Raw genomic sequence first — 21,568 nt, 5'->3', positions numbered from 1 at the left:
GATTTATATGATTTGATCAAAGATATGATAATAATAGATAACATAAGATTAAAATAGGAAAATTAGGATAGTATAGGATAATAGGATTAAGGATGCCCAGGAAGAGGCATGAACCTTCATGTGTTATGTGTTGAGAAAACACACCATAAAAAGGCAGTTTCTAACACTTCCATAGTAACAGCAAATAATAATAATAGCAGTAATAATAATAATAATGATGATGTGCTACAACCACTGCATGTCACTGTATGATGAGATAGCTGTGATATGTTACATTCTGGTCACCTAATATTTAGTACCAGGGTAACTTTTTATATTTTTGGAAGAAAGTGACTCCTATAAAAGTGACACTTGAGGTGTTTCAGAAGAGATGAATGAAATCAGGAGTTATTTTAGTTTTGCAAATTTTACCTCTCATGTGTTGCGTATAATCCCAGTACCACTGACAGGTTGGATCTCATCCCATTCTGTAAGAAGTAACATGAGGGGATCAAATAAAAGTTGGATTTTGCCCTAGCAACAGTTTCTAATGACTTCCTTAGATTTAAACCATCTTGTCCACAGCCCTTTGGCTTTAACTTCTTGCTTGGACAATGTAACTGTTTCTATCATACCCATTTAGAAATGCTGTGGGGATCGTATCAGCTCATGTTTGCATATTTAATGCGGTTGTGCCAGTTTAATAGCTTACTGCATGACAGTTCTTAACATTTCTGTTTCCTTTTGTGCCCTCTGCAGTGAATACGCAGGTTATCTCATATTTACTATGCTTTTTCAAATACTACGTGTGCACAAACACCCCAGCTATTTGGAAATTGCTAATATCCAGTTACAAATTCACAAGTGGCAAATATGCAACCGTGAAATTCAGTAGTTACAAAGCAGAACATTTGTACATTGTAAATTCCTGTACATTTCTTAAGTTGCATGATGGGGAGCAGCAGGTGACATTATCCAGTTTTATGTGCACTTTACCTTTCTCTAACACCCCTCTCGCTCGCTTCCCTCCTACCTATGCTGCTGAAATCTAGAGTTTCATTCATTCACTTTAATGCTAAAACCCATTGTGCTGAAAAAAAATTATTTCAGAGAATTCAGTTAAGACCATAGCTGATGCAGGCTTTTATCTGGATGGGTATATTTCTATGGTTATGTATGTGCTCATGTATGTAGACGAGAGCGCGCACAGAGGGAGGATGGAGGTCACATTACAGTATTTAATGGGCATACAGCACTTACCCTTTTTGCCATCTACCCTCTCTCCCCACTACCACAGAGTACAAGCACCTCAAAGGTATTAGCATATATAAACCCGTGACACTTCTGTGAGGCAGAGGATTGTTATTACCCTTTTTTTAGAAACCGAAAATTCAGCCTGAAGTCAGCTGGTCAGGCCAGCGTCTCCCACTTTGCTGCCCAGCAGCAGAGCTCTGGACCTGTAGGTTTCGCTTTTGCAGGCTTTCCTGCTAAATGGGAAAGTTTAGCAAGGCTTTAAAACTAAACACCACTAAAGTTAGGGCAAATGAATTCAGCGGTAGTGGTGGTGAATGAATGTTTCAATGTCCCGGCTCCATCCCCTGCCCCCAGTGAGAGATTGAGTTACTTTACACTGAAGAGGGCAACACGGATCCCCTCCCTCCTACGAACATCCCCTAAGACCAAGGCTGCAGGGTTGTAATCCCTCCCGCTCTTTTGGCCAAGGAAATCACACACAGAAAGCTCAGAGCAGACCCAGGCCTCCTGAGCCTCAAGCGTAGCGCATGGGCGACAGAGCCGCTGTACCCAAGCACCCCTCTGCCAGGGGACAGGTCTCCAGCAGGGAGTTTCTCTTCCTGCAGGACTCAGCAGGTGGCAAACATCCTGTGGAAATCTGTGGAGTAGGACAAGCTGAAATGAAATTTATTTTTATGCACCATGGAAGTGCTCCTAGACGTATGTAAGGGCTTTTACTATAGAAGTAACTCATCTGATATATTAGCCCTATGTTGTTTTTACTGTAGCTCAAATTCCAGCTTTTTTAAAAACAAATTACTTAAATGTTAGAGAAGTGGTATCATAGGAGTGTAAATCAGGCAAATGCCAAGTCTTGCAAAACAGACATGCACAGAAAGGAAGAATGAGGCTACTATCTAATGCCTTTTTATACATTTTTCACATAATGATCTGCTCCCAAGTTACATTTAAAAAGCTGTGTAATATATATACCAAACACATCTCAAACAACTATCATAGAAAATACTTGCTTGATATCTGTAAAATGCTCTTTCATCAGGCCAATAAAACATAGAGCTATATAATTATTATTTTCAAAACCACAATATTCTCCTTTATAAGTAGCCCAGTGTATCTTCAGCCACACCACTCATGGAGTAAGATGCTACTTGGTGAATAAAGGGGGATAGAGTTATAAAAGACAGTCTTGTTGTGGGACAGAAGCAAAGGCTGGTATTTAATCATCTTATACCATAATTGATACCTTCTGATGAGGCAGAGCAGCAGACACAAGCATATTTACTCAGAAGGCAAAGACTAGTGGAAATCCTTAAATAACAGTAGTCAAATTCTGCTGTCACATTGCAAATTAATTGGTGGCAGAACTCACTTTCAGGAGTCTGAGGAAAGTCCTTTCTTATGACGTTTTTGGTGTATAAATAATATGTGGTATTTTTGTGAGGAAATAGTTGTGTAACTCATATCTTCACTCTGTTTGTGCTTGGAGGTTTTTGCCTCACCTGTGTCAAAACATCATAATCTTACAGCTGCTAATTGCAGCAGAGTGGCGCCTTGAGTTATTTTTGCGGTCAGCATGAGATGGCATGTGACATTATATGTTATAGTAACCCTCAATGAGGCCTTTCTATCGTAAAGATTTTAATGCAGAAAGAGGGGGGTGAGGGTGTCCCAAGATCACTTTAATCTGTAACTACATTTTTCTTGATCATTACGCAAAATCAAGCCAATTTTATTATTTGTCAGATTTACTACTTTAATACTAATGCACTGTGGTGCAACATATTAACTAGCTAATGCTAGCTAATGAGCTAAGGCAGCTCATCAAAATAAGTGCATATTAGTTCAGTTCTGACTATGCTGGGCTTTTGCCCGAGCAGAAAATGAGCAAACAAAAGCAAGAATTTAACATGATGAGTCATACCAATCATATTAAAAACTTACCTTTTAGGGAACACATTAGGTGACATCCTGCAGCCCATATTTAGTAACCCTCTGATTGACATTGGCAAGAATTTTGCTGCGTAGGAGCCATGTAGGGACTCCGGATTTTGGCTTGCTTTGTCTTTAAAACGCCGACAGATCAGATGTGTTCTGAAAATGACAAACAACTGATTTCTTTAAAAGAGCATTTTCTAATCGCTACCCGTTTCTTAACAGCCTACGAATAGGCATATGCTCTTTCAGCCGAGAACGTGTATCAGGTTTCCTGGAAACCATCCCACTAGGGCATGACTATAGCTCCAATATAAGCAGTGAAGCACTTAAAAGGAGGCTAATTAGCTATTTGCTGTACTTGACAGATAAAAGATGTATGCAAGCACAGAGAAAAGACTGCAAATATAGATATCCCTGATTATGTTATTGTCCAACATTTTAATTAATTTCTTAGACCATCTTTGTGTAATGTAAAAAGGTTTTAAAAGATGTGATAGTAACAAGGCTGCGGTGTTTCTTTAACTAATCACCATCACTGCAGGGTGCTGGAAATTTTAAAGCACGTTTTATATGCTCAGCTCATTGAAGAATTACTTTTACTTCTACTGGCCTTAATTTTTCCTTTATTTGCAGAGCAGCAATGAGAAAGGTGTGATTTGATTCAACTAGTGTGCTGCCCAGAAGCCACGGCAGATGCCATTTTGGCATGTAAATCGTCTACCGAGGAGACAGGCTGGCTGGTAACTACAAACAGGGGCAGATGATAAAACCTTTGTGCTCCGTCTGCAACTCTACAACTCATTCACTGGGTGAGGAAGTAACACAGCTTCTCTGAGACTCATTTTAGCTACTCATAAAATTGGGGAATCATATTTATCTGTCACTTGTGAGTGTTGTGTGGCTTTACACCCCACCACCCCCCAAGTTCTCTGAAAGCCGCAGATGAAATTTCCTCACAATATATTTTTGCTTCTAATTTTAGCCAAAACCAAACACAAAGTTGTGTACAATGTCAGGCTAGCCAAGCAAACAGCCAAGCAACCAAACCTTCTGAAACAAAAACATTTTGGACCGGGGTTTAGATTCCAGCAGGAATTAGGGCTCCTTCCTGGTTTACTGATACGGTTTCACAAGTTCACAACAATACACAGTCACCTTGGCTACAAATCATTTTGGTGTGTTTCCATCAACGTTGCAGGAAGGAAGGATGTGGCCCATGCCACGTCGAAATAATGAGGTATGCAGGTAAGCAGATAGGTACCAACAGAGTAAATAGCAGTAGCAGGAACCAGCAGCATTTTAAGCTTTGTTAATAGCCAGGGGCCAGGTACATTAAAGTAGCAGACAATTTGTTCGATAAGCAATTGATATTTGACAGGCCAGTGACAGCCTTGTTGTCAGGAGATCACTGCTCCAGTCTCAGTATGCGACTTTAAAAACTTCACTAGGGGAAAAATTACAGTCAGGCAAGCGGCAGCAAGGCATAGCCTAAGGCGCTATCTGCCAATAACTAAGTCCTAGGGAAAACTGATTTGTGGCTTCTGATCACACGAACCTATAGCCTTCACTATTGACTAATTGTGGTTCATCTGGATGTAGATCTATCTTGGCTAACAAGAAAGCACTAGAGGTCTTCATTTAGTCATTGAGCTGAGTCTCTGGAGACATGTGTGCAGCTGTCTTTACCTTCTTACCAATCAACACATCAAAAGCTGCAGAATATATTTCCACTTTCAGAAATGCAAACTGCAAGTGAGATAAAGTTGCCAAACTAGACTTGAAAAAGAGTGAATGATTATGACTCTACTCCAAATACAAAAGATAAATCATTTATGACCTGCAGAACTTTGCTATCTATATAAATTTAGAGCAGATACAATGGAGTCAATTTATCAGCTGGACAGCCGCATCATCTTAATGTAACTGTAAAGGATTAAAACAATTTTAGGTGCCTTTTTTTCCTACAAAGCATCAAACCCGGGAGAACACAAGCAGACCAGGTGAATGCACATTCCCTTGCACAAAATGACCGCTGAACAATGCTGTTTTGATTTGTTTTATTTCAGTGAAGATATTATAGTTAAAAATAATCTACTTGGTGCCGTAAAAGTCAGCTGTTAACTACTATGCAAAGCATCCTACCTAGTCCAAACATTACGCTAAAACTGGAAAAAAAAATTATCAAGCACTATTATGGAAGTATTTGAAGCTAAAGCTACAGAAGAGACAGGGTCAGCAATTTTGACTTAAATCACTTTCTTGGCTTCTGCTCAGGTTAGCAATTCATCCAACTAAAGCCAGTATTGGCAAGACACAGAACGCCACACCACCACTGAAGGAGCTGAGATCCCTCATGCTCCATCAATGCTATCAGAGTTGAAAAGTCCACAGCAATTTTAGGGCTCAATTATAGTTTTATTTAAAGTCCACATTTAGGTCACGTTGGACTTAATAGGCAAACAATTTGCTTCAGTCCCAAATGAACAAGAATTTTGTGATGTCCATTAATCAAGGCAGGATCAGTCAGTGCTGGATCTGACTCTCAGTCTCATAATACGAAGCATACCCAAACTACCACAGCTTTTTCTTGTTTGTACTGTCTCAGTAAGTCAGGAGAAAAGTTTTTCTTGTGAGATTTCTGTTTCCTCCCACTCCAGAAGAAAGAGAGTACAGAGAGGTGCAGAGTCCTTGCAGGATTTCAAGTAGCTCTGCATGTCAGCTTGGCTGCAGAAGGGAACTGGCAAATATTTTTGCCATTTAACACTCTGCCCAGTTAAACTGGTGTTTGCAGCCTGGCAGAGAAGAGCAAATTGAGCATGTAAAATTAAAAGCAATGTAAAGATCCTCTTAGAATGTCAATCCTGAAGATAACTTTGCATATTTTTAGTTATATTAATGGACACTAGTTTCTAGATTGCCTACCTTGACCAAGATCAAAGAGGAAGCTAAAACTAGCTGAGCAGTTTGGGACTAGGAATTATGAGAAACTTAGTGGGAGAGATGATTTAAATTTAAAGCATGCTCTTCAGGGCAGATTGTTCTGCATAGGTAAAGCAGAAAAAGTTGTAAGTGTGTTTCCAAAGTTCGCAGGGTTTAACAGAATACATTTCTGCATCTGTTGAGATGTACCTATTGCTGCTTATTATTAGTAGTACTACCAATTTTGATCTAGCACACCACAGATGCGCTTATTTTTTTAAGTAATATATTTATATCTCACGTTTCTTTTTGTTGGACTTCCACTGTGAAGCTTTTGCCCAACAGACCTATGATAAGTGACAAAAGTTCTTACTGGTGGGGCAAAGAGTTCAGCCTGTTCCCAAAGGTGCCACATCCTCCTTGTTACAAGACCCTCTTTTCACATTGCTTAGAATTTTGCAGAATTAACTCCCAAGGATAACATTTTCCATATTGACATAGTTACTCTGGAAAATATCTTGAGATCTTGCCTCTTGTCTTTGAAATACAGGAATGCCTCTATACTCAAAGCAGGGATGGCTTGTTACCACTTTCTCAAAAATGCCTTCAGCTGGCCGAATTGTAAAACTTTGTGAGGAAAAATAAAAAAATGAAGTCACAATTTAGTACAGGCTCAGCAAAAGTAGTTTTCACTTTTAAGAGTTTTTTCAAAGTGAAAACTCTGAAGATTTCACCTTACTGCTCTCACTCTGGCCCCACAAAAGACAGGATGGGTGCAAACCCAGGGCAAGGGTGACCTCGAAGTGTTTCTCAAATTTTCTCTCAAAGTGCTGTCCCTCTCCAGGGCTGCTGCCAGGTACTGTGGCTGGGAGCAGGGCACCACCAGCATTTCCCATGCTCCGTGTTACCACTTTTTGCTGCTCTTCCCACTGCAGGTGGGGAGAAGCCACTGGAGCTGGAAGCCAACACAGTGGAAAACTACAAGGAGGGCAACATGGAGGTTGCAAAAAGGAGCCCGGTGGGCCTGCGAGCAGAGAGAAGAGAGGAAAACCATGATGAATATTAGAAAGAGAATGGAGTAGGGAGAGGATATATGAGATTTAATAAGAAATTTGGAGCTAAATGTTTTTTTAATTATGAAACACAGGTTTATCAAGCCTGTAACTTTCCTGCAAAAAATGACAGTTTTCCTATTACGTTTCATTCAGGAAAGGGTTCTCACCTCTCTAATGGAAATTTTGGAAGGAGAAAAAGGCCAGGGGGAAAGGAGGGAAGGGGAAGAGAAAACTTATCCCAGAATAGCTCAGTGCTTCAAATGTTTGCCTAAGCACTATGAGACTACCCTCAAGGGCCTAATTCAGACCTGGACTTGAACCTCAGCCTTCCACTTTTCACAGAAATATCCTAATGCCCGAGCATTGGTTGCTCCAAGAAGAGTCTGTTTTCAAATGCTTCTACACAACAAACTGCTCTTTAATTAGAAAATGCTAACATTCAAAATCCCTTCCTTACTCCAATTCCACCTCCACGCCTTATAATTCAGCCTTTAGTGACACAAACTTGTCTTGTTTTCTCAACTCTCCCTCTCCTCACTCAGTGTGCAGGACTGAGCTGCTCTGGAGATGGATCCAAGCTGTGAAGGCAACAGCTGTAGTATCCTTGCTTCATTTATCACAAAAATTACCAAGTCTGCAGAAAACGAAGCTGACCACCACAGAAGATGACAAGAGGTGATCTCATCTCGTCGTCAGAGTACTTCAGCATCACACTCAATAATTAGCTTCTTCTGAAGTACACATCTCTGAAAGAAAACCTTTCACAGACAGACACTACTTCTTTCTACCTGTGCACCTGAACACAGGCTGAAGGTGCTGATCTGCAGAATACACCACCCCTGGGTATGCTTTGTACATTTTAAGTATACACCATATATTCTGAAGAAAAAGAAAAGAGTGAAACAAGTTCTGGATGAGGAGGCAGAGGACTTCTTTAACTCCAAATTGTCAAGCCTAAATAAAAGATTGTTTCTATAAGAAGTAGGATGGAACTGTTAGCTTACAAAGCACACACAAAACAAGGAGACAAGTTATTGTGTTTTCTCATCTTAACCCCTTCTCAAGTTTCTTGGTACTTGTTTTGCAGACTGGATAGCTGCTTTGTGAACAAACTGCCTTTCTTCCCATTTGGAATTTGAAGTCTCCGACTTTCTGGAGGAAACACCCTGAATCACTCTGATATTCTGTGGCAATTCAAAAGCAACTGAAGGAAATACTTCGCACATCATAATATTTGTGATATGTCTCATTTCTGAAAATATCTAAGCATAGAAGCCAGACTCTTGAGGCAGTCTGTGCAAAGTGCTCTTTTTTTTTTTTTTCCCCTACCTCTGCAGCAATTGAGAATTGGCTGGGTGAGATGATCTTTTCTATTCCTAAGAGCTGTACATTTTTAAATTACTAGGGCAGTAATTTCTGTAATAAAGACATAAATCTGTACATATGATATAAACCAAAATAATTATTTTTTAAATCTATTTGCAGAAGTCTGAAACTCCAGAGACATAAAACCCACATAAAGAACATGAGTAAACTAAAAAGTAAAGCTGAGCTGATTTCACAATGCTAGAAAGGAGATTGCACAGTTTTGGTAAATCCTTACATTTCATCAAGGGAGAGTCTTCAGAGTTAGAAGATGTGGCAGCAGGCTGGCACATACCGATGCTCGTCCTCAGGAGGATGCGTATGACAAAAACTGGTGAGCATTTGAAAATGGGATGCAGGTCTTTAGCTCTAGTGGGTCAGATCTCCTCCACCTTTTCACAAAGAGTCTCTAGGAGGCTGAAGGCCTCTGTAAATAGCCGCCACCAGGGATACAGCAGCCATGCACCTTCTTGATGGACACAGTTTATGATTAGCTAATGAGTACAGCTGTGGTTATACACAGCAGCCTGATGTTCAGTCCCATTTCTCCTGACCTTGTGCCGTCCTTTTGCAGGAAGCCAAGTCAGGAAGTCCTAAAGTGCTTCAGGGCTTCCCCTTTTACATGCTGAGGAAGCCGCAGGATCGGGATTAGATACCAGGCTCTACTTGCAATAACTAGGGCACACGAGGTTTCACATGCAGATGCATGTTCCCAATAACTCCTCCTCTCTCTTTTCTTTTGCTATCCCGTGAGCACAGCTAAACAACTCCCCCCATACACATTACTTTTTTTTTTTTTTTGCATTAATAATAAGGTAACTCCAACATTTTCAGCACGGCAGACTAACCATAACATGAGAATGATTACTCTAATATGTACCACGATTGATAAAACCTGAAGGCGTTACCTCATGTATTGTTTCTAGAAAATGAGTGAGTCCTACCTATAGTAACCCCAAACAAAAGCCTATTAAGTGGGATTGCCCCAACACTCTGTGGTAGGGCACATCCCTCACGCCTGTGTGGTCAGAAGAACTGGAGGCTACTGGTTCACCCGCCTCCACCTGCATAACACACTGCCACTGTTTCTCAGCCAGCCTCATGAAAGCCTTGAGAAGAAAAAATTGGTCCAAAGCACAGAAACTGTTTATTCAACCACTACCGCTAACATTCTAATGCTGTTTAGAATACATCAGGTGATTTAATGAGTCCACCACTAAGTGTTGCAACCAAAGAGATTAATTTGAGGACTGGTACAAGCGTCCTCAAAATCACACTCAGCATGTGTGTATCACCTACCTCATTTTTATGTGCTTCTCTCCTTTTCCTTAACTCTGTTTACCAAGAAACATTTCATTTCCCCACAGGTACAGTTTTCCAATTATTTTCTGCTTTATGGATTAAGCACTATACAATAACAAAAAAGACACCACCTTGTTTGGTGAAGGAGACCTGTCTTACACTTTGCTAACATTATAGCCAGATTTCACGGTCATGGGAAAACAAAACACCCCAAATGGAACAGTTATTAATTCAATAAATCCAGCTGCTCTCAGTGCTCTGGGCAAAAGGCAAAGTTAAAAGCAGCTGCTCATTGACGACATGTGCGACCTGACCAGGGGAAGGTAGCTGTTTTAGCACATCATCCACCACTTTGAAGGCTGACTGCACTCAATTTCTTAGACAATCTACACACCATTTTCAGTTCTGTACCTCCATAATTTATCACAACAATACCTCAAGCATACAGATGGGGGGGGGGAAATGAAAGCAATTTACAGTATCAAGATGAAAGAAGCTGGACGGCTCAAGAAGACCTACTATGTAAATCATATCCACAACTTAAAGGAATGTCACCATAATATTCTGGAATTAATTTTTCCAGCATTCCTATATAGGTCACACAAAGGTAAATGTAGTTTCCTCCTCCCCCTGCCGCTATATCTGGAGTTGTTTATCAATATGTTAAAGAGGAAATTGATTCTACCTCTCCTTTGCTACATGGACAATAAGAACCTTATGTATAAAAACTTCTGATAAAAATAATAGCAATCAGTAAAAAATTAGTGTGCAATCTGTCTATATGTCTTCTCTTCAGATTTTTGGGCACATCCTTCAAAAGTTACTCTTCATAATACTCAAGATTAAGAAAGGAAAATAAACTTTTACCACCAACAGGTTAGATCACACACAGTGTATCCCATTCAGACATTCTTACTAATCCTAGCTAACTTTAAAAATACAAAAGTTATGTGCAGCCTTCATAACATTTCTAACAAATGAAATGTGATTTTAAAACAGTTATTTTTAAGTTGATTTCAAACACAGATCTATATTTTCAGACAGTTTTCTAAATTATAATTGCTAAATATGTCTGACTAATCAAAGGTGTTTTCTCCAATGGGAAAATACTGATTTTGCTTTATAAGACTATTTGCAGATGCAACTTTGCTTTTTTTACTGATGGTTATGTAACCATCCTTTGCACACAAGTTTATTTTTCTGTGTTCAGCAGGTGCACCAGGTATCCCAAGGAGAGCCAAAACTGTGTGTGCAAATATCCTTACGCAGTTTTCCCTCTTCTCTCAATTATCAATGGCATATTTATCTAAGAAACCTCTGAACTTAACTACATTTATTGTGCACTTCTCAGCACTTGAACTTCAATCTGTCTCTCAGTCTCTCTTTCCCCCAGGATTTACTTTTAAGGGTACAAGCATGTTAACAGTTTCAAACAGCTGCTATGGAAAAAAATCATCATGAATGTTTCCTTCTTCCTCCTCAATTGTGGATTTAAATCTCAAAATACACTGAGGCTGAGTTCAAGAAGCAGTTGCAGTTACAGGATTAACTCCAGACACCTCCTGCTCCAGCAGGCTCGAAGTTGGGGCTTATACCAGCGGAAAGGTGATACAAGAGATATTCATCTCTTGCTTTTCACACTGGTGGGTCCTGACATTTTGGGTCAAGCAAACTTTTAATGAATGGGAAAACTATTTGAAGTTATATTTAAGTATTTCTAAATATATTCCTTGTTTTTCTCTCCTTCCAAGGAATATATTTTTAGACTTCAGGCAGCCAGTTTTAAAGACAAGAGGCTTCTGAAAAGAACACAAACTAAGTCTGTATTTCAGCAGAATATGCAGTACATTTGTAACATGTGGTTTCACATAGGAAAGGTAACCCGTTCCTATAAAAAGGAAATGGGGGATAACATATTAGTTCTTGAATGGATAATCCCCATATCTCAAACCATGCTTCACCTCAAATCGTTAGATAACCTTCTGCATGCAAAACAGTCATATCCCCACTGAATGTCTAAACATTGTATTTCTAATACCATCCTTCATGTAGGCACCCCATCGCTCCCTACCCAAAGTACTTTGGACACAGGCTATTCAATTTAACATTACCATATCATTCATTTAGCAAAGAAGTACATAAAACTGTGCTTTCAATACTATGACTCCTTCCTGAAATCACCCTCTCCCAGTTTGACTCCACTCTACCACAGAAACTGACTTGAAATTACAATTTGATTTTTTCCTCATCTAGTTTTAACGTGTCACTTTGAATCTTCAACAGATTTTCCCAGGGCAGATCCCCTCTGCAAGACCCTGATCATCTTGCCAATAGTAAACTTTTAGCCATCAGGCTACACGTAACAATACTATTGTAGTTTGGGGGCTGATCATCACCTCCATTTCACTGAGGCTCCACTGGGATACACAGTGAGCGAATCGCCAGGCTTAAGGCTCACAACGTCACAAACAAGCATTTGTCACCTTGCTTGGCTAAACGATGTTGGCCAGAGAATGCAAATTGAACAGGGAGTATTTCACAGTTCTTGTCTAAACACTGAAAGCTGTTCAGACAACATTTCTGGCTTGCTAAAAATCCCTGACAGTCCTATGTGCCTCTTTGGTCTTTACAGCCATGTAAGCGTAAAGCGTTTTAAAACAGCTTCTGTTTAAAAGCAGTTGATAACAACTTACAATACCAAAACATAGTATGGTACGTACCGGATCTCCACACTAAATAGTAAAGATCCTTCCATACAGTAAGTAGTCCTGTACTAGCAAGTGACTGAGTCAATACCATTATTCATACAGAAGTGGACTAATTGGTATGAATAAGGATGAAATTGTGCCTCAGTATTCAGCTCCCATATGTGCATCAGTGTTAGCATTTTAATAACAAAAACTCTATGATTTAACCAAAGTTTTGCAAATTGACATATTTTCTTGCTATACATAATAAATCATTAATTTAAAAATTATTAATATCGTCTCCCTTGCTTTTACATAGAGGAAAAAAAGAAAATAAATTCTCACCTGATTATTTCTCAGAGGGCTACATTAGCTTGCACCTTCAGTGGGCTGGGGAATGGTTTTAGTCACTTTCTTTACAATAGCAACTTATGCTTCGTGGTCCATTACCTGTGCTAGGTCCAGACAGACTGACTGGGTGAGTCAGTGTACCTAGTGCACAGGGAAAAGGAAAAGGAGGAGCTGGCAGAACTGCCATCACCAGGAGTCCAAAGAGCAGCAGGTCAAGACTGATTCACATGTTAGATTTACAGCACCTGCACTAAATTTGCACCCTGTCTGTTCAGGTCTGAAGGACAACCAGCAACACCTGGATGGTCATCTCTGAAGAAGGGAGGAGCTGGCTTGATATGTACAATGAATCTGATCAATACGAAGTCCAACATGGCTCAGGGGCTTGATATTCACTCTGTATTAACAGTGCCTGTGTCTGCAGGGTTTCCAGACCGTGCAGAAATTCTGACTTTGCCCCTGGCATTTCAGCTAGATGAAGATATCTTGCTCAAGCAGGTAGCAACAAACATATTGTGGTATTCTACAAGGCACATGTCACCTCCTGTATTGCACCACATTGCCTTACCTGCCTGAGTGCTAAGGGGACTGTAAAGCTGCTCAAGTCAGATGTTTTAACATGACAAAGTTTGTGACATGGGGAAAGGCAATCAAGGGTGGAGAGAGGAGAAATAAGTGCTCGTGGTAGTCACTGGAGTGGGATGTGAAGGTTTGTGGCACTGGGCCCAGAACTTCTGTCAAAGAGCTGAAGCCAAAAAAAACTTGGTACCACACTCCACCTAGTTTTGCATTGCTCACTGAAGTGGCGTGAATCTCTTTCTCCCTGTTTCAAAAGAACAAAGATTGAAAAGGAAGAAAAGGAGGAGTTTGGAGTTGTGAGGTGGCTCCTCAGGCCACTGGAGTGCTGAGACCGCGTGAGCTTCCCTTGTAGTGCTGGGGGAGCTGGGATGGAGCAACGGCCACTGGCCCCAACTCCTCATCAAGCCTGGGCAGCGGAGATGAGGGGCATCCCACAGGCTCTCCTGGGAGGCTGGCTCACCGCTCTCTCAGCATTTATAACTTCTGCAGTTGCAAAGCAGAAAGCTAGAAAATGAGCACACAGCGTAACTCTTGTACCACACTGTCCTTTAGGAGCACTTCTGCTGCAATAGCATTCAGAAGGGAGGGAAATACATTCCTTTCTTCTTAGGTTGCTTTCCCACATGGTGATTGTAACCACTCTTTTTCCATGTTTTTGGGCTTGGGCTTTATTCCTCTTTCGCTATCCTGTATATTTTGAATATTCCCTGTCTCGATCTGGAAAGAGTAACAGAAAAGTCTTTGTTGCTCAGAAACTTCTCAAGTTCTTATTATGCAATTCACAGCAAAGATACGTGTATAATTTGTATTACAATTATTGCCAAATAATCACACTGTGAATGTTGTATTCCTGCTGTCTTAGGATAGCTGTCAAAACTTAAAGAAGGGAAAACAACCTAACAAGGAACAGAAAAAAAACCTACAGTGATTTGTGCACCTTAAGTACTAGCTGTTGGAGAAAAACTCCAGTTGCAGTAGATTTTGTAATATAAAATTTTCCCATGCAAGTTCAGGAGAGAGCTTCTGCTCAGGCAATTTTATAAAATTAGTAATCAGTGCTCCATGTCTATAATCTGGAATCCAGCTGTAGGACAAATGCACGTCTATCACAGCAACATGTATTTTTATTTCTCATTCCTTCTTACAAACACAATCAAATGGCTGAAAGTCAGCTTTGTTTTTGTTCTTCTGTTGTATCAGCCATTGTAGTACAAGGGGAAGGAAGCTGTGACACTCATGCAATCTCACCTTCGAGGGACGGGTACTTGTAGGGATGAGGAAAGAAAAACATGGCTGCATTTGATGGCATATGTGATAGTAACATGAAAAATAATCTGCTTTTTCTACAGCTGACTGAATGCTGAGTGGGATCCTAGGCAGATATAGATTAGTGTATATATTTATACTATATAATTCCTGACAAACAGCTCCCACTAGCTCATGACAGCTGATGGGCAGTGTCACAGTAAATGACAAGGCTTGACTCCTCTATTACCATCAGTTTAAATTTGGTGATTTTTCCTGTGTGAGCTTTAAAAAAAATTTCCAAGTGTTTAAATTATGTTTAATCTGATATATTGAATATCCCTGAAAACTTAATCTATAATAGCTTTCTCTAGAATGATACACTAACTCCTTCCCCCACACACACCAACTTTTCCTTTTATTTTAAATAACAAATTTATTTAAAAAATAAAATACAGCATGAGACAGAAAGCTTATATTTCAGGGAAGAATGGTGTGAGGGCCCGGGGAGGCCACATAATTGGGTGTGATGTGTCAGTTTCTCTAGTGATTGTAGGGACTATTCTGTCATCACTTCCGCAGCGCGTAAGTGAGAGGACTGCACAAATCCCCGTGTCTCCCGTGACTTAACCAAACACTGGAGTCTCCTCTAAGACAAAGATGGTCAGAAGGTGTGCAGGTGGTTTATACATTAGCAAAGGAAGCAAGAGAGGGGGGGATGTAAGAGAAAGGCAAAGAATGAGATAGCGTGACAGGAAAAGAAGAGGGGCTTGCCAAAACTGGTATATTCATATATACATTCATTTCTAAGCAAATTGTACTCCTAAAAATAAAATTATTAATTTTTTTTTAAAAAACAACAATCTAAATCTACCCTAGCTAAACGTAGCTATAGCTTACATTACAGCTTTGGGCTACCCTGTAAACACAGCTCTTTCATTATTTCTCTAGTTACTTTCTCTTCCCTAAAGGGAAAACAGAAAAAACTAACAACACATCACACTTCACCTACCTTCTGAGAAATTTCTGAGCGGGCAGATAAACACAGTCAGTAGTCAAGAGACACTGCAGCTGTAGTGCTTTCTCCCTAAACCTTCCTAAGAGTTATCCTATCAGTCACAATAGGCAGGATTCACCCCCCTTACATTAGGTGGTAGAAATACAGATCTTTAGATTGGAGCTGGTCATCTCTTTATGTTCAAAGGAAAGAAACAGGCAGATCTACAGGATGGTTCATCTGACAAATTTTAGATATCGGTCTTAAAAAAAAGAAGAAATGCACCCTGAAAGGGCAATTTTCTTTCCACAGATTACAAAAGAGTACAGACTTACAGTTCAGATGGGGACATCTACATATACAGTGCATATAGTCTCACTGTATGACAATGACTCAATGGCTTCTTGTATGAGAGAATGAAGCCTCAGCATTCAAAGAAGCAAATAAAGAAACCTCTAGGTTTGCTTATTTCTGTTTTAACAACTTCACACTTAAACCATCCCCAGTTCTGTAGAAGGAAAGGATCACATACCATACTTGGGTTTTGCTATACTCCTCCTCTGCACTTCCACTGCACTCAGTTAAACTGGAGTCCTCGCTGTAAACCATGGTTACGATCCTTTCCCTTTCTGGTTCTGGAGCCCTAAAGGTCTGAGAAATGAAAAAATCACAAAATTAAATTAAGTTCACTGCATGCCTACTGGAACTCAATTACATAGATTTTCTCATATAAATGCTGTTTCTTTGTCTTTGGAAACTGTCCCACATCAGAAGGAGTGGTATTAATTAATACAATCCCAACTGTATTTCAGGCACACAAGATGTGTACCAACCTGTATCAAATCACGGGCCAGAAATGCTTTTTTGCCAATTTCCCATGTACCTAGACAACTTCTGATTTGGATAGTAAACTGGACACACACTAAGAGTAAGATCTTATACTTGGGCCCTGCAAGTAGATCAACAAAGCAAATCTCCCCTATGTTATGCTTCACTGCTTTGTTTTACCGGTGAAGTTGGCACTGCAGAAGTTCACCCGTACAGTACAAGCTGTTTCAGAGCCCTTGCACCTGAAACCAGAATTCTGCTTATTAGTGCCTAATGCTGCCATGATTTACATATACACACATGCAGTAAATCCCTCAGGTTTCCAGAACAGAGAAAACTAGGGATGTACTATCATCTTTGTGATGCCTAACTTGTGACATAAACTTCTACTCTGTGGACTGAAACTATTTGGCACAGGGATCTAGGAACAGGATTTCAGGGCACCATCTGCTTCTCTGAGTCCCATTCCTCACACACAAAGGCAACCACACAATAAAAGAGCCCAGAAGGATTTACAGATTATGAGGTCTATGCAACACTGTAACCCATAACAAACCAGGACCCAGTGTAAAGAAAAAAAGAAGAAAAAGAAACAAAAAAGAAAGTGATAGAAAGCCATAGAAAGAAAATAGAAATGTATCATTAATATTTTAGATCTTTGAACTAAGAGGAAATGTTTAAAAGGAAACAGTAGAGTGTGTGCGCGGTGTTGGTCACATCTCAGACCTCTTTCAAGGCAGAGTAATCTCCATTGTTTGAAAACCTTTCATGTTAAGGCTGGGGGAAAAAAGCGTACCCAAGAGGTAATCTGAAAATCAGACTTCTAATAAATTTACCATATGTAAATTATTTCAGATACTATTAGAAATGACCTGAAATAGCACTTGAACCTCAGAACTAAAGCTAGCCTGAATGCTCTGATTTGAAACAAGAAGATTAATTTGGTTTACAATCCTTACTTTTTATGTGTGTGTTTTTATTATTAGGATGGGAATCAGGGATGCAAAACACCAAAAGGAAAAAATTTTGCAGTAATAATCCTTTGATCAGAACGAGGAAGCATGAGAAAACTTACAAGAAAACTTGTTCTCAGGAGAGGAACTCCATCTTCATTGGAGCAAACAGCATCCAGACACCAAAGCTAAAGCAGGTACATGAGAAACACCATAATGAGCACAGCCTTGTACCTTGCAGTATTTGAAAGGTTTGCATTTGAAAAGCATGCAAAAACAGAAACAGATTTTCTTTCTACTCTCTCTGCATTATATATTAGATTATTATTGCCATACGTGAGACCTGTGGAATTTGGAAAAGAGCTTTCTTTATGGGCATGACAATGAATAGGATGAGCTCCAGAAATACTACGCCGTAGGGTACATGTTCTGGGACAGGTGTCCCAACCAAAGAAAATTTCTTATTTGACTTTGCTAGTCTGAAATATACATTAATCACCTGACAGGGTCACTGAAGAGATCATACGATTTATTAGTTCAAACATCAAACATTTATCAGTTCAAACATTTCACGTACAATAGGGCAGAAAATTATTAGCTTCATATTATATACATGACTATAAGTGGCCTATTTGGCTTGCAAGTCGGCAGCCACAGTGGAACTGAGAAGTAAAAAAAACGTAACAGCAATAATGCCTTAAAACACATTATACATTGGAGATTTTCCATTTTGGGTGGAAAAGAATCCCAAACGCAGATAACACAATCAAATCCTTTGCATTAAATGTCGTAATTATTGGTTTCACTACAAACTGCCTCTAAGTGAATTTCTTTTAGAACCAGAAGCATTTATTCACTTAGCAATTTTTTTATTCGCAAATTCTACAAAACAGTGATTTCTTTTCACTTCTGTGTTTAACAGGACAGAAGTCTGCTTGACTCTCATTCATTGTCATCTTGTGCTTAACAGCAAAACTCTCTGTGTGAAAGGACTGTGAAGAAGGCAGAAGCTATAATTCATCAGTATTAATACAGAACAATGAAACAGAAGAGAACTATACAATTTTTTTTTAATTGAAACAACAGAACATGGCTGGTTGTGTTTCCTTTCATGAAATTTCTACTTTTTATATATGTTTATATCTATAAAATGTAGTTTCAGCTATTTTACCATTTAGAGCAGAAAAGGTTTGTCTTATAGTGGTTTTAGAAGCTTATACTCTGTTTTTAAAATATATATATATATATATATATATATGTACTTATCTACTAATGTTTATGTTGTTACCCCTCTTGTTTAGACTAGGGATTTCCAGTTTCCATAAAGCTAATGCAGGAAATATTTTTTAAAAAACCATGTTGGAATAATGACTTTTGATATACACACTCTTCTAAAACCCTATCCCAGTAATTGGAGTTTACTGATCAGTCTTGCGAGGCTGAGTCCAAGTAACACAGGAGTGAAAAAATAGCAATGAAAACATGCAGTTAAATAAATACTTTGAAATCACTCTTAGTTTCTTAACCAAGGCTATTGAATTGCATATAAAGGAGATACTGATGATAGAGAGCTTCAGGAAGAACTCAGCTCTATTCAACATCCCTAACAAGACAAGGATTTCCAATTTTGAGGAATCAAATTCCCATGTATTTTATTATTCTTGCTGAAGCAGCTGCCAAACAAAACGGCAGCCAAGCTGACATACTGCCCACAACTCAAACCAAATGTAAGGTATGATCTTAGAAGATCTGAACTTAGAAGCCATCCCATATCTTCACAAAGATCTGGGGCAGAAGTAAAAGTTTATCTGAGCAAGATGAGTACTGACTGCAAAGCTAAGCTGCGTGCACATTGACCAAGGTTTTTAATTAAATGTGTCTGTGTGCTCACAGCAGAAGTAGAAATGGATCTCTGGGCCAGGTAAACTGTCTGGAAATACCTTAATTTAAAAAAAAAAAAATTATGAGGTCCTTGCCAACAGTTTTTAAGGTAATCTGTTGCAGAATAAGATATGGCATACCATGTCATCAGGAAAAAAAAAAGTTTGAAATAGGAAAACAGACTTTAAAAGAAACACAGCTATCACAATGGAGGACAGTTGTCAGCAGATTCCCATGGGAATCTGTGCAGTTGAACTGTCTCACAAATGACCTTGAAAAAGAATAAATTTTGAGATGACAAAGATGTTTGAAACCACAAAAATTAGTCATTTGATTGTAGAAAGATTTCATGATGATGAGATTGGGAAAAAAAATACTGTCAATGACTATGAAGTAAAACACAGGCAGGAAAGGCAATCCCAATTATATAACGATGGATACTAAAGTCAAGTTTCAGGAAAGCAACTGTGGACACATTGTGGACAGTAAGCACCAGCTCAATCTGTGGCAAAAGAACAAAAGAGCAAACAAAATGTTCAGAAATGCTATGTAAATAATAGAGGACAAACAAAAAATATTATTATGCTAGTGTAAGTCATTGGTGTAGCAGCCACTTCTTGAATACTGAATGCTGTTCCGGCCTCCATAAAAATATAGCAGAGCTTCAAAAGATACAAAGAAATGTACCCAGGATGACCAGGAGTGAACAAAGATACACAAGCCACTCTGTAGATGGGGAAATTAATTAGACTGGGACCCTTCAACACAGTAAAAAGAGGCAGGTGAGAGAGAATTTGTTCCCTGTTTATGTTCTTGGGTAAAAATTTCCACTGTGTATCACAACAGAAGAACTAGGATACCAAATTAAATTGTCAGGCAGTCCATTTAAAGTAAGCACTTTACCAGGAATTCTTTTTTTCACATAATTCATAATTAAATTCATTGTTTAAACTAACTCATTGTTACATTATGCCATAACTGTACACAGAATTAAAATGCAACTGGGCAAATTTATTGAAGAGAGGACTATTAAGGGCACTAAAATACAACAACATGGTAAAGCCTATAAAAAGAAATCTCTAAAACTGAGATCATTAGAAGATGGAAAATATTCTCCACTGGACATGGTCTTGCGGTCTTTCCCTAAGCTACCAGCCACTGTCAGAAATAGGATAATGGACATAACGTACTCCTGGTGTGATTCAACACAGTCACTCTTATGTTCTTATACAAAACCACCAAGGAAACAAGATTATTTTTGTCTAGTGGGATGGAAGAAGAACTAGGTAGTAGAAAATACTGACAAAAACATTTATATTATTTGCTAGAAATAAATAAATTTTATGCATTTCCACCATTTTTGTTTAAAATACTTGTTTAAGAAACTTGCATTATGTTCAACGCAAATTCCATGAGTGTTCAGTTCACTTTGAACTAGTCAAACACAAGTAAAATTCCTCTTTCTCTGAAACTGAAAGTCTCTATGGAGTTACAAGAATAGATTAGCTGTGACTAATCTGTACTGGTCTGATGGTTGTCCTTAGGTACCTATTTCTTTCTTAATTGTCCATGGTCAGTAAATTACTGTGCTGTCTCAGAACACGAGAAATTCTAGCATTTATTTCTGTATTATTTTATAATACTTCATAAAAATCTGAAACACTAATGTAACTGGTTGATGCATGTTGAACAGGCAAGTAAGTAGGTAAAATTTAAAGTCATTACAAGCATTGTTTTATTCTTGAACTACCTTTTCTTGTACGCTAATGGAAGCTACAGAAGATCATAATTTTAGCTTAAAAACCCACTAATCCTGGAAAATTAGAGAAATCAGCCAAGGCTTTTTCCATTGACGTATGGCTTCCAGACTTCAGAGGGGCTGAACATGGAAGCAATCTGTCCACCCCGTAGCAATACTCAGCCTGATTCATCAGAAACTCTTTTCCTATTCCCTGAGCTTCCTGGGATCATCACTACTCAGAAAGACTGACAGGGTTTGGTCATCATTCAACACGGAAGCTGTTTTAAAGTGATAAATGTCACATTTTTACCAGTTACTTCAGTTTCCTCCGAGTAAAACCTTCTATCTTCTGTGACAATTTGCAATTTGATGTTTAAATTATTTCATTACTTCTCCATTACTTCTCTTTTGATAGGTCTAGTTACAGTTACCTTTTTTTTATAATTTTTAAAAAATCCCTAATACATAAGCAATTTTAAGCTACTTAAAGAACCCAA

The 21,568-nt window shown here is 38.9% G+C and overlaps 1 long non-coding RNA gene across 1 annotated transcript; it reads right to left on the bottom strand.

Annotated features, from left to right (window-relative positions):
• Positions 1-410: 410 nt before the first annotated feature.
• Positions 411-13,004, bottom strand: LOC148051502 (uncharacterized). Its single transcript, XR_015699478.1, has 3 exons — positions 12,842-13,004; positions 3,175-3,324; positions 411-467 (listed from the first exon to the last, which is right to left on the bottom strand). It is a non-coding gene; the product is annotated as an uncharacterized LOC148051502 (long non-coding RNA).
• Between the last annotated feature and the right edge of the window lie 8,564 nt (positions 13,005-21,568).

This window comes from Nipponia nippon, unplaced genomic scaffold, assembly GCF_047370975.1.
Source record: "Nipponia nippon isolate SJK-2023a ecotype South Korea unplaced genomic scaffold, ASM4737097v1 scaffold_6, whole genome shotgun sequence".
Classification (NCBI taxonomy): Eukaryota; Metazoa; Chordata; class Aves; order Pelecaniformes; family Threskiornithidae; genus Nipponia; species Nipponia nippon.
The sequence above is the reverse complement of the archived record's forward strand: the minus strand, read 5'-3'. Positions and strand labels throughout refer to the sequence as shown.